A 12,485-nucleotide genomic window follows, 5' to 3' on the forward strand; every position below is an offset into this window, starting at 1 on the left:
GTTACGCAAGTCCAGTTTAGTGAAAATCGAGGCCTCTTGAAGGACCTCAAAAGCGGTGGCCATGAGAGGTAGGGGATAGCGGTTGCGCACAGTGATCTTGTTGAGCCCCCTGTAATCGATACACGGCCGAAGGCCCCCGTCCTTCTTCCTGACAAAAAAGAAACACACACCCCCCTCCTCAATGTACTCGTTCATGGCGGCCCTTTCAGGAGGGGACAATGAGAAGATACGGCCTCTAGGGGGACTGGAGTCAGGGACGAGGTCAATAGCGCAGTCATAGGGACGATGAGGCGGCAATGAGGTGGCTTTCTTCTTACTAAAAACCGTCTTGAGGTGGTGGTACTGGGGGGGAATTCGGATCTATGGTTTCTAGAGACTCGGGAGCAGGGTCAGGGTCTCTCTAGCCCAAGCACACAGACTGGCATGATGCACCCCAACTGAGAATTACCAAGGATGATGGGAATCTCGGGAGACTCGATAAGGTAAAAACAGATTTCCTCCTGGTGCTGGCCGACGGCCAGCCGAAGGGATGAGGTAAGATAGGTGATTTCACCAGGGGCTAGCGGCCTACCATCCAATGCTGTGGCAGTCATGGGGGCAAGAAGAGAGTTCTTGGGGATCTGGAGTCTCTGGGCTAAGGAAATGTCCATAAAGTTCCCAGCAGCACTGGAGTCAATTAAGGCCTGGAGTGGGTATTGCTGGTGGCCCCAGGTGAGAGAGATGGGAAGGACCAGCCCGGAGTCAGAGGGAGTGGCAGTGCACGTTACTCCCGCGACAGTCCTGCCTCGCCTGTACAGGACTGAGCGTTTTCCCGAGAGCTCAGGGCAAGAGGTACGGAAATGGCCAGGTCGACCACAGTATAAGCAACAGTGTTCCCGCATGCGATGGTTTCGCTCCACAGGGGAGAGACGGGCCCTGCCCAACTGCATCGGTTCAGAGGGATCTTGGGGATCAGAGCGCCCCTGAACTGCAACAGGGCTGGCCAGCTGGGTGGGAGCATGGGAACGGCTCTGGTCTCTCTCTCCGGCGATTATCCAACCGGATAGCCTGGTCAATGAGGGCCTCCAGGTCCGGGGCAGGCTCTTTAGCGGCCAGGTCATCCTTGATAGCCTCGGATAGCCCGCTCAAGAAGCAAACCATGAGGGCTTCGTCATTCCAGCCACTGCCAGCGGCTATGGTCCGGAACTTGATGGCATATTCAGCAGCACTGTCGTTGCCTTGCCGGAGGGCGAGGAGCTTGCACAGAACGGGGCTTGCGCCTTCCAGATGGCCGATGCCCATGAGAGAGCCTTTCCAGAAAGAAGGGTAATCACATAGGCGATCTTGGCCCAATCAGACGGGAAGGAGGAGGGCTGCAGCTCAAACAGAAGGGAACACTGGGTGAGGAACCCGTCACAAGCACTAGGGTCGCCTAGTGAAGTAGAGCACAAGAATCTATTTATTAAGTAAAAAATACAAGGAAATGACTCAGGGGAAAAATGGGAAAATGAGAAGGCAATGAATAACAAAAAACGAAGACGGGCAGGAAAACCGAAAAAAGCCAAAACTAAAATAGAGAAAAAAGGAGCAAAGAGACAAAAAACAAGGAAAAAACACAGAAGAAATTTAACTCGAGAGACGCAACTATAACAACGACAGGGGCTTAGGAAACAACAATAACCAAGTGGGGAACAAAGGCAAAATGGACGGCTTAAATACACCAAACAGGAACAAGACACAGGTGAAAGCAATGAATCCAATTACAACAAAGAACTAAGGCTGAGCGACATCTAGTGGGGAAAACGAAACACAACAAAAACACAAAAAAAGGACCAAAACTCTGACAGCAAGAGGTAGCCTTCATACGTGATATCTCATTACCTAGAGTAACATGGTCAGGTGGAGAGAAATTTGAAAGGGGGTGCCAGAAAAACAGGAGAGACTGAAATTTCTAATGGAAATCAAAGTCCATTTGCAGTTGCATTTCCCATGTCTTCCGAGTTATGACCCTGTCATATTGAAATAGCGATAGCAATCACCCCGTTTCCTATTTCACTTCCACGGTGTCGCGTATGGAGCCTAAACTCAAATGTAATCGCAATTCCCTTTGCATTTGCATTACCAAGGCATTGGACAGAAACCTGTCAGTCATTGTTGGGGTGGGAGTTTACTATGGGGCGGGTTTGTATTTGGAAATGACGTCATTCACAGTCAACGGCCAAGAAGGAAAACGTGCAGGCGATTGTGCAGATGCTTCACTCCTGCATGGAGTGCGCTTGCCTGAGCAATGTGGCGAAAAGATCATCCTTAATTTTGAAAAAACAAAATTGTGTTTTGAAAACAAGATGAGTGACAGTCACAAACAAAGTAGCATTTGGGTGCATTTTAATAACATAGACAACATAAAGGCAGAATATAGAATTTGTAAAGTAAAAATATCATATCTAGCATGTCAGGAAATACAAGGCGGATTCAAGTGCGAGGCAAATATTTATTAAAGAGCTGGAGAGAGAGCTACAGACAGAGTACTATGGGTGGACAAACGTGGGTGCGGTGGTGGCAGGTTTCCAAGTAGCACTCGGCTGCTTCGGGGAATAAACACTCGTATGATCCAGGCTAGCAGACAGTAATCCACCGGGGTGCAGGGTACCGGAAACAGAGCGATTGTGGAAGCTGCACAGAACACAGACACGACAACAACGAACTGACAAAGACAGGACAAACACTGAGACTTAAATAGAGCAGTAAATGAGTGGCAGCTGAAACTAATGAACTAATCAGCGGTAATGCACAACACGGCCAGAAGAGGCCGGTGAACCCATGAACCGTGACAGTACCCCTCCTCCTAGGAGCACCTCTCGGCGCTACCAGAAGAGCCTACCTGTCGATTGTAATCATCGATACGGGAGTGATCCAATATGTCCCTGGCCGGGACCCAACTTCTCTCCTCCGGACCGTAACCTTCCCAGTTCACCAGATACTGGAATCCGCGTCCCCTCCGTCTCGAGTCCAGAATGCGGTTGACCGAATAAGCGGGGTCCCCATCTACGAGACGCGGCGCGGGGGGGAATGGGGGCCGGCAGATTAATGAGAGTGAAAAACGGGTTTCAATTTGGATATGTGAAAAACGGGATGGATTCTCCTGTACGCTGGAGAAAGTTTGAGGCGGACTGCCACTGGGCTAAGAACTTTAGTGACAATGAATAGGCCAATGAATTTAGGAGCCAACTTACTAGATACGGAGCGAAGCGGAATATCTTTACTAGAAAGCCACACTTTTTGACCGACAACGTAGACGGGAGGGTTCGACCGGTGGCAACCAGCCTGAGCCTTGGTGCGCGCACCCACCCAGAGAAGCGTCTGATGAGCAGTTCTCCAGGTGCGGCGACACTTCTGGATGAAAGCGTGGGCATAGGGAACCGCGACTTCGGATTCTAGACTAGGAAAAATAGGTGGCTGGTACCCTAAGCTACACTCAAATGGAGAGAGGCGGTATGACTAATCCCTGGACGACAAGCGACCTTAGAACAGAGGCTCCAGCGGATGACGTCGGACCTTAAAACCTCCGGCACAAATAACCGACCCGGTGGGCACCCAGACGGAGGCGTTACCCCTTGTAAGGCCGTGAGGACCTTAGACTCAATCTCCCACAAGTCTCTCAGGTAAAATAAGCTCGGGAGTAGTCTGTCGATCGGAACAATCAAAAACGTGGGACAAAGCATCGGGCTTGATATTTTTAGAGCCCGGATGGTACGAGATGGAAAAGACGAAGTGACCAAAAAAAAGAGCCCACCGAGCCTGCCTGGAGTTGAGATGTTTGGCCGACCTGATGTATTCAAGGTTCTTATTATCCGTCCAGATGATAAAAGACACCCCCGAGCCTTCCAACCATTGACGCCACTCCTCCAAGGCCAACTTAATCGCCAACAGCTCTCTATTACCAATGTCATAATTCTGTTCGGCGAGGGACAAACGATGAGAAAAAAGGCGCACGGATGCATATTTCCTTCCGCGGAGGAGCGCTGGGAAAGAACGCCAACCCCCACCTCCGAACCAACCCCCACCTCCGAAGCGTCGACCTCCACCACAAACTGACGCGAAGGGTCGGGGGAAATGAGAATAGGGGCTGAAACAAAGCGGCTCTTGAGGTTAGAAAATGCAGCGTGGGCTGCGCTAGACCACCTGAACGCAGTCTTGGTGGAGGTCAAGGCGGTCAGAGGGGCAGCTAGTTGGCTGAAGTTGCGAATAAAACGCCGGTAAAAATTGACGAACTCCAGAAACCTCTGCGGGGCCTTGCGGGAGTCAGGGGTCGGCCAATCCACCACAGCCTTGAAGTTGTCGGGATCCATGCGCACCCCCTTGGACGAAACGATGAACCCCAAAAACGGGACTGACTGTGCATGAAAAACGCATTTCTCCGCCTTGACAAAAAGCCCATTCTCGAGCAGCCGAAGGAGCACTCGCCTGACATGCAGAACATGTTCCTGGAGAGGGGAGGAAAAAATCAGTATGTCATCCAGGTAGACATATATGAACTGGTCAACCATATCTCTCAGCACATCATTCACGGGTGCCTGGAAAACCGCTGGAGCGTTAGACAGGCCGAACGGCATAACCAGGTATTCGAAATGCCCCCTGGGGGTATTAAAGGCGGTTTTCCACTCATCCCCCTCCCTTATGCGAACCATATGATAGGCGTTGCGCAGGTCCAATTTGGTGAAAAAAGATGTCCCCTGCAGCCGCTCGAAAGCTGAAGACATCAGCGGAAAGGGATAAGTGTTCCTTACCGTGATGCTGTTCAGCCCCCAGTAATCAATACACAGCCGCAGAGATCCGTCCTTCTTCACCACAAAAAAGAACCCTTCACCTGCGGGGGAAGAGGAATGACGGATGAGCCTGGCTGCCAAAGAATCAGAAATATATTTCTCCATGGCCTCCCTCTCAGGGGCAGAGAGCGAGTAAAGCTTGCCTTTAGGCGGAGACTTACCTGGCAATAAATCTATGGCACAGTCATAGGGACGGTGCGGAGGGAGAGAAGCGGCCCGAGACTTACTGAACACTTCCTTCAGGTCCATGTACTCCTTAGGCACGTTAGACAGGTCCACCGACTCCTTCTGGAAAACAGAACTAGACACAGATGAATAGGCAGACACAAGACAATAAGCATGACACTGTTCGCTCCACGATAAAACTGTATTAGAATGCCAATCAATGTGAGGGTTATGGAGTGTGAGCCAGGGGTGACCAAGGACCACAGGAGCGAGCGGGGAATCAGCGAGTAGGAAACGTATTGCTTCAAAGTGATTCCCCGATGTGATGAGGGTTAACGGAGGGTGGCGTGAGTGATAGTGGAGAGAGCTTGGCCATTGAGAGCGCTGACCGAAATGGGGCGGTTAAGCGTCAACACAGGGAGGTGAAGGTGAGCAAACTGATAGTCCATGAAGTTACCTTCAGCTCCAGAGTCCAAGAGGGCATGACCGGGATGAAGGGTGCTTCCCCATTGCAGCTGAACCGGGAGGAGAGTGGTGGAAGAGGTTTTACCCGCAGAAATACCACCCGACAGTAACCTCCGACCTACTGCCGGGCATTGGCTTTTAACGGGCAGACCGAGGCAATATGTCCCGCCCCTCTGCAGTAGAGACACAAACCTCTCTTTTGACGGCGATCTTTCTCCTCCCGGGATAGCCGAGCTCTACCCACCTGCATTGGCTCCGGATCGTGCGCTGGGCTGGCCACATTGGTGGGAAAAGGGGCAAGGAGATCTGTGGCTGCCGGAACTACGCGTCGTAGCCCCCGTTGTTCCTGATGCTGCGGGCGCGCGCCCACCCGAATGGCAAGAGCAATAAGCTCATCCAGGGTCGTTGGAAGCTCCAGCATGAAGATCTCTTTCTGGATGCAGTCTGCCAGGCCATGCAGGAACATATCCCACTGCGCCTCCTCGTTCCAGTTGTACTCGGCCGCCAGGGTGCGGAATTCGATGGAGTAATCCAAGACAGAGAGCTCGCCTTGGCGTAAATCGGCCAGCCTCCGAGCCGCTTCAGGTCCCGTCACAGCATGATCAAAAACTCTCTTCATCTCCTCGGCTAGCGCTTGGAACGAGGAACAGCACGGATGTTGGTTCTCCCACACCGCTGTCCCCCACAAAGCCGCCTTCCCAGACAGCCTGTCAGCACCAGAGCCATCTTAGACCGCTCGGTAGAAAAAGTCTGGGGTTGGAGTGAGAAAAACAACGAGCACCTGGTGAGAAAGGCTCAGCAGAGACGCAGCTCACCAGAGTATGACGCGCGAGGTGGAAGCTGTGGCTCGGGTTGAGTTGTGAGCGGCGAAATGGGGGGTAAGCGCTGGGGAGCTGAACCTGGGCAGTGAGCTCGGAGAAGTTGAACCAGGGCAGTGAGCTCGGACACCTGCGCTACCAAGGCTTGCACCGCACGACCCCTGGCAACCATCTGCTCCTCTTGTCTTTCAAGACCTGTGGCCGTGTTCGAGAGGAAGTCGCTGATGCCTGAGGCACTCGCTGAATCAATATTAAGGTCAGTTCGTTCTGTCAGGAAATACAAGGCGGATTCAAGTGCGAGTTAAATATTTATTAAAGAGCTGGAGAGAGAGCTACAGACAGAGTACTGTGGGTGGACAAACGTGGGTGCCGTGGTGGCAGGTTTCCTAATAAAAGGCATTTATTTGTAATTGCACTATCCGTTGCACCCAGATGAGGATGGGTTCCCTTTTGAGCCTAGTTCCTCTGAAGGTTTCTTCCTCATATTGTCTCAGGGAGTTTTTCCTTGCCACCGTCACCTCTGGCTTGTTCATTAGGGATAAATTCATATATTTATGATATATTTTTTGAATCCATTTAGTTCTGTAAAGCTGCTTTGTGACAATGTCCAATGTTAAAAGCGCTATACAAATAAAATTGAATTGAATTAATTTTTTTATTTGTTATATGGCACACCGTGTTCTGTGTTGAGTGTGATTTGTTTGGAATGGTTTGTGTTTTGGACAGTTCAGTATAAATAAAACATTCAATACACATGTGTAATAGTATTTGATATTTTTACATTATTTAAGGTTTTTATACCAAACATAATCTAAAATTATGGTATTCTGGAAATTCTGAGGTTTAGTATAATTACATTGAATACTTTAAGTGATATATGTGCAGTCATTCCAATCATACGTCAAAACATTGCTAAATTTGGCTGAATTATAAAAGCCAGAAGTGGCACTAAATGAAGAGCCGTTTGGGGGCTGAAAGAGCCAGCTCTATTTTTTAATTCAAGAAACATGAACATTATACACTTTCATTCAGCTGCAAATATTAAACATTATACAGTTAAGTGTGGTAATTACTATCACCAGTAAGGGTAATCTGTAGTATTTTTATTGAGTCTGTAAAATCAGTGAAGAAGCAGGAGTATGGTGTGTGACTGAACTCCATGATAAGTTGTTTGTTGCTGTGTTGAAGTACTGCCAAGCTACTCAGTAAACACCACCTTAAAGTTTGTAACAGTCTGTCTTGAGTCATTACGAAACAGAACATGGTGTGCCATATAACAAATAAACAATAAACTACAATGTGCAAATTTGGATGTACAATTCTAATATGCCTGTGTAGGTTGTTAGTAGACTCTGCTAGATATGATATTTTTACTTTACAAATTCTATATTCTGCCTTTATGTTGTCTATGATATTAAAATGCATCCAAATGCTATTTTGTTTGCAATTGTGACTCATCTTGTTTTTAAGGATGATCTTTTCGCCACATTGCTCAGGCAAGCGCACTCCATGCATCTGCACAATCGTCTGCATGTTTTCCTTCTGGCCGTTGACTGTGAGTGACGCCACTTCCAAATACAAACCCGCCCCATAGTAAACTCCCATCCCAACAATGATCGACAGGTTTCTGTGCAATGCCTCGGAAATGCAAAGAGAATTGTGATTACATTTGAGTTTAGGCTCCACACGCGACTCCAAGGAAGTGAAATAGGAAACAGGGTGATTGCTATCGTTATTTCAGTACGACAGGGTGATAACTCAGAAGACATGGGTAATGCAACTGCAGATGGACTTTGTGTTTCCATGTGAAATTTGGCAGACATTGTACGATCGTGTAAACGAAAAGGCAAATGGTAATACACAATGTGCATTTGCATTATGTCACAATTTATGCATTCACAAATAGAAAACACAACTGTAAATACAATTTGCAATTATTTTTGGAATTTGTCCAGAAAATTCTTCCATAGAATACAATATGTAGTACAACATTTCAAAATGAAATTTTATAAAGATACTTATGCTTCAGGACATTTAATTCCAAAATCTTTTTTCTCAGCCCAGTTCCTAACTACTGTGTGTGTTACACTGTCTTGTGATCAGTGTATTTTTTAAATCCTTGAGAGCCACTTGTAGTTAGACAGCTGGGGTTAGACACTAGGGGTGTAAAAGAAAAACGCTTTTGCACTGCAGTTAATCTAAAGACTGACGACGCATCTGTAACATCTTTTCTGGTGAAGAAAACAAAGGGTGAAATAGACAGACACAGCTCCGCTAATGCCCCTGCATGGCTCTGTAGATGGATTCGCTCCGCCTGTGTATCACGTGGGTTAAAGAGGAGTTGTCCAATCAACTGCACTGTATGTAAATCAGTTGATGACATCACCGTTCTGCACGTGTTGGTGTGTTGCAGTCTAACATGGCAAGCAGAGGAGACATGCCGCTGATAGAGCCGACCCCTGTATCATATAAGTCTCCTGTCTGGGAACATTTTGTACGGTGGCCCTAAAGTGCAGATGGATGCAGCAGAAATGTTGGATGTTCAGGATGATCACAGACACAGAAACTGTCCATCAGTTGATGCGGCAGTTAGATGGACAAGAAGTGGATCTGTGTGCGCATATGTAACAGTCGTGGGCCATTGTGTGTTAATCTACTCGAGTTTGAACTCAAATTAATCTATTTAGTGAGTTAGAAAGAATGCAGTGATAAAGCATCAATCATTCTCTATAAATAGGCTATATAAGAACAACACTCAACCAGACGCTAGCACGCGCTCGTTACCTGAAGTTAGTCACATTTCAGGTACTGAGTCAAAGTGGATCTCTAAATAGTGAGAGAAAAAAGTCAGAATAGTGAGATGTAAAGTCGCAATTACCTTTATTTATTTATTTATTCCATAGTTAAAGTGTTCGTTACCAAATAAAAGCGTATTCTTTCTTTGGATTTGGCAGCAGTATTTTTTTTTCATAGCATAGCAAGTACCGAACCGAAACCGTGACTGTAAAACCGTGATACAAACCAAACCATGTTACAACTACATCTATAAATAAAGAGCACTTGGAGAGAGTAATACTACAGAATTGCTTTAAGCTGATCAGTTTAAATAAGGCGTAATGTAGGAAGTGAAGATGGTGGTCACTGACAGAGGGACAGCAGAAAAAGGTATGAAATTCACACACATCTATTTACAGCTAAGACCTACATGAGGAAGTGACGTACAATTTACGGGAAAATAACTTTTCTATTACACTTTATATAAGTTATTATAGATACATTCAATAAGACAGAGATTGTGAGAGATGTCAGAGATGCCACCAACAGTAAAACCGACATAATGCTGAAAATGAAACACCAAAAATGTTAAGAAATGTAATAATACAGATGTGTTTTTTTCATTGCTGATGAAAAGTTTTGGCACCTGGAGGGAGGCTGCTGTGAGTTTGCTGTTTATCTTCCAGTGTTGTTGAGGATGATGCAGGTGGAGAGTTTGTTGTTTTACTCTGAGGCTGTTCTGATGGAGGTGTTGTGTCTGTTTTCCTCGATTGTGTTCTTCCCACTGAAAAGAAAGACAAAACTTATTAAAACTAATGACTGTTTTTATCACTGTTAGTAATATGGCACATGACACTGGAGTAAAGCATGCCCACAGTCATTGATGAACTCTGTACTGGCTTATTTTTATTTTAATAACTGCTAAATCTTTGATCAAATTCAATATCAGTTTTAATTTATTTTAGCTAATGATGCTCTGACAATTGGAAATAATAATTCCAATTGAGATATACACCTTGCATAAAAACAATAAAATAGTTATTATCTATGCGTGTTTATCGCATGTACCTTAGTTTATAAATAAAGGCAAGACTTTACATAATGGACATCTTCATAGGGCTACATGACACCTACATAAACCCTTCATAACAACTGACATGAATCTAAATAAATATTTATAAAGACATAAATTTAAAAAGACTTCCTAATGTGTCAGCTGATGTACAGAGTGTGTTTATCAATGTTAATATTAAGTTGATGTAACACCTAGTCTATTGACAGATTTCTGTAGACATTAAATGGTGTTATGACGCTTTCCACGTTGACTGACTTTGGATCATTATGTAAATTGTGTTATGTAGATTTTCTCTGACTGTAAATTAGAATGAGTTTGGTTTTAATGTTTCATGTCATATTAACATAAATTCTCATGTATCAGATATTAACATAAACTTATATAGCTTAACATTAAAACTGACAAAACAAAGTGAGTGACATCTACTGAAGCCTTTATTAATGTTTATGTACGCTTATGTTAGTTGTAATGAAGGGATTATACAGGTATCATCTATGTAGCTCTATAAACACTACTAAATCATAGATTAGACTGAGAAATATTTCAAATCCAATCTGATAGCATTCCAAAGTTTCAGGCCAGTCCAATAAATATAATCAGTATTTACTGCCATTTATAACTTGATTTTGAAGTGTCACAATTTGAATCCTAGAGTAAATCCCTCAGTTATCATAAATGGAGGAGACTTTTTTTAACATATGTAACTATAAATCAGTTTAAGAGACAAAGTCTGCCTTCACAGTGAATATCAACTTTTATCATGTATTTAAATGCTTTACCTTGAACATAAAGCCTGATGTATCTGAATTCCTTCTCAGTGCTGCACTTGTAGACTCCCTGATCCTCTTCTTTCAGGTCAGATATGAGCAGAGACAGATTAGCAGGAGAAATGTTATTAAACAGCTGAAATCTGTCAAGGTAGCGTCTATCATTTAACATTTCTGTCACACGTCTTGTTCTGTCGCTCTCCCAGGTGAATTTCTGAGGTTTGGTGTGCAGGTCAGAGCAGGAGCAGGGTAACAGCACTGAACCCCCTTTGTGTCCTACAACATCTACCTCTTTATTACCAGAGAGAGCACAGCCTACAGAAACAAACACAAAAATTCACAATCTACTGAATACAATATGAAGTACAACATTTCACAATGACGTTTTATGAAAATACTTATGCTTCAGTACATTTAATTCCAAAATCATGATTTATGTCTGTTTTACTACTACTGACTACTTAAGAATTATTACTTCATATGGAAAAAAATATTTTGAGATAATTTGAGATTTGGTACATCCATCAAGCAGGTAATTGTTTTTGTTTATATTCTGTTTAGTTAGGATTGTACCATATTTTAGTGATGGGTTTGATTAGGAAAGGTTCACCTCTTTCAATATAAAGCTCATAGCTGATGGTGAGAGCAAAAAACAAGTCATGAGGTTGAAAGAATTGTCCAGTTTGTCATTAAGAGGTTTATTAAACACACAGGGTCAGTAGTGGAACCTCATCAGCTGGACTCAAAACACCTAATCTCTTGTTCCTAACTACTGTGTGTGTTACACTATCTTGAGATAATGGGTGTATATTTTCTTTTACATCCCAGAGAGCCACTTGTTGTTAGACATCTGTCGTTAGACACCATGTTACAACTACATCTGAAAATAACGAGCACTCGTTAACACTACCAGCGTTGCCAACTTTCATGCATTTAGCGTCAGGGACATGCTTTCAGGCTCTATCTCACACTCTCATGCTGCCCAAGTAAATCTCACACCATATTAAATAATAAGCCAATGTAAAAATACAACATAGTCACAAATCTGCTCATATGATTTTTTTTCTGTCAGTATCAAGAAGCTGTGGGGTTTAATTAGACCAGTGAAGCCCCTCAACTTCTTGACTGGACCAGTCTGAAGTGGCTGGGTACTGTACCAGCAACAATTCTTCCAGCGCTGTGCAAGGTCACTGTACGTAAGCCACTAACCACCACTTGCGTAACGGATCACTGGAGACAGAGATGTTGAGACGTCATTGTGAAACATAAGTGTTTGTGTACATAAATCATTTGATTTGCATGTCTAAAACAGCTATTATTCATTCATTCTTTACCAAAAGTGTTCTCCTGCATAAGCCGGTTTTATTGAAATTTGAAAAACAGTTGTGATTGTTATGATTGAAGATGAATATTCTAAAGTATTTTTAATGAAATATTTTAATGAACAGTAGTGACAGCAATGGTGAGCAAAGACAAGGGCATGATGAGGAAGAAATAGAAGCAGTCGAATGGAAAAAAGTGTTGTATTACAGTAAGGAAAGAGAGGAGCAAAATGAAGAAGGTGGTGAAAAGAAAATAGAGGATAGTGGATTGGGCAAGAGACCCTCTTAGGTAA

This window comes from Pangasianodon hypophthalmus, chromosome 30 (genome assembly GCF_027358585.1).
Source record: "Pangasianodon hypophthalmus isolate fPanHyp1 chromosome 30, fPanHyp1.pri, whole genome shotgun sequence".
Classification (NCBI taxonomy): Eukaryota; Metazoa; Chordata; class Actinopteri; order Siluriformes; family Pangasiidae; genus Pangasianodon; species Pangasianodon hypophthalmus.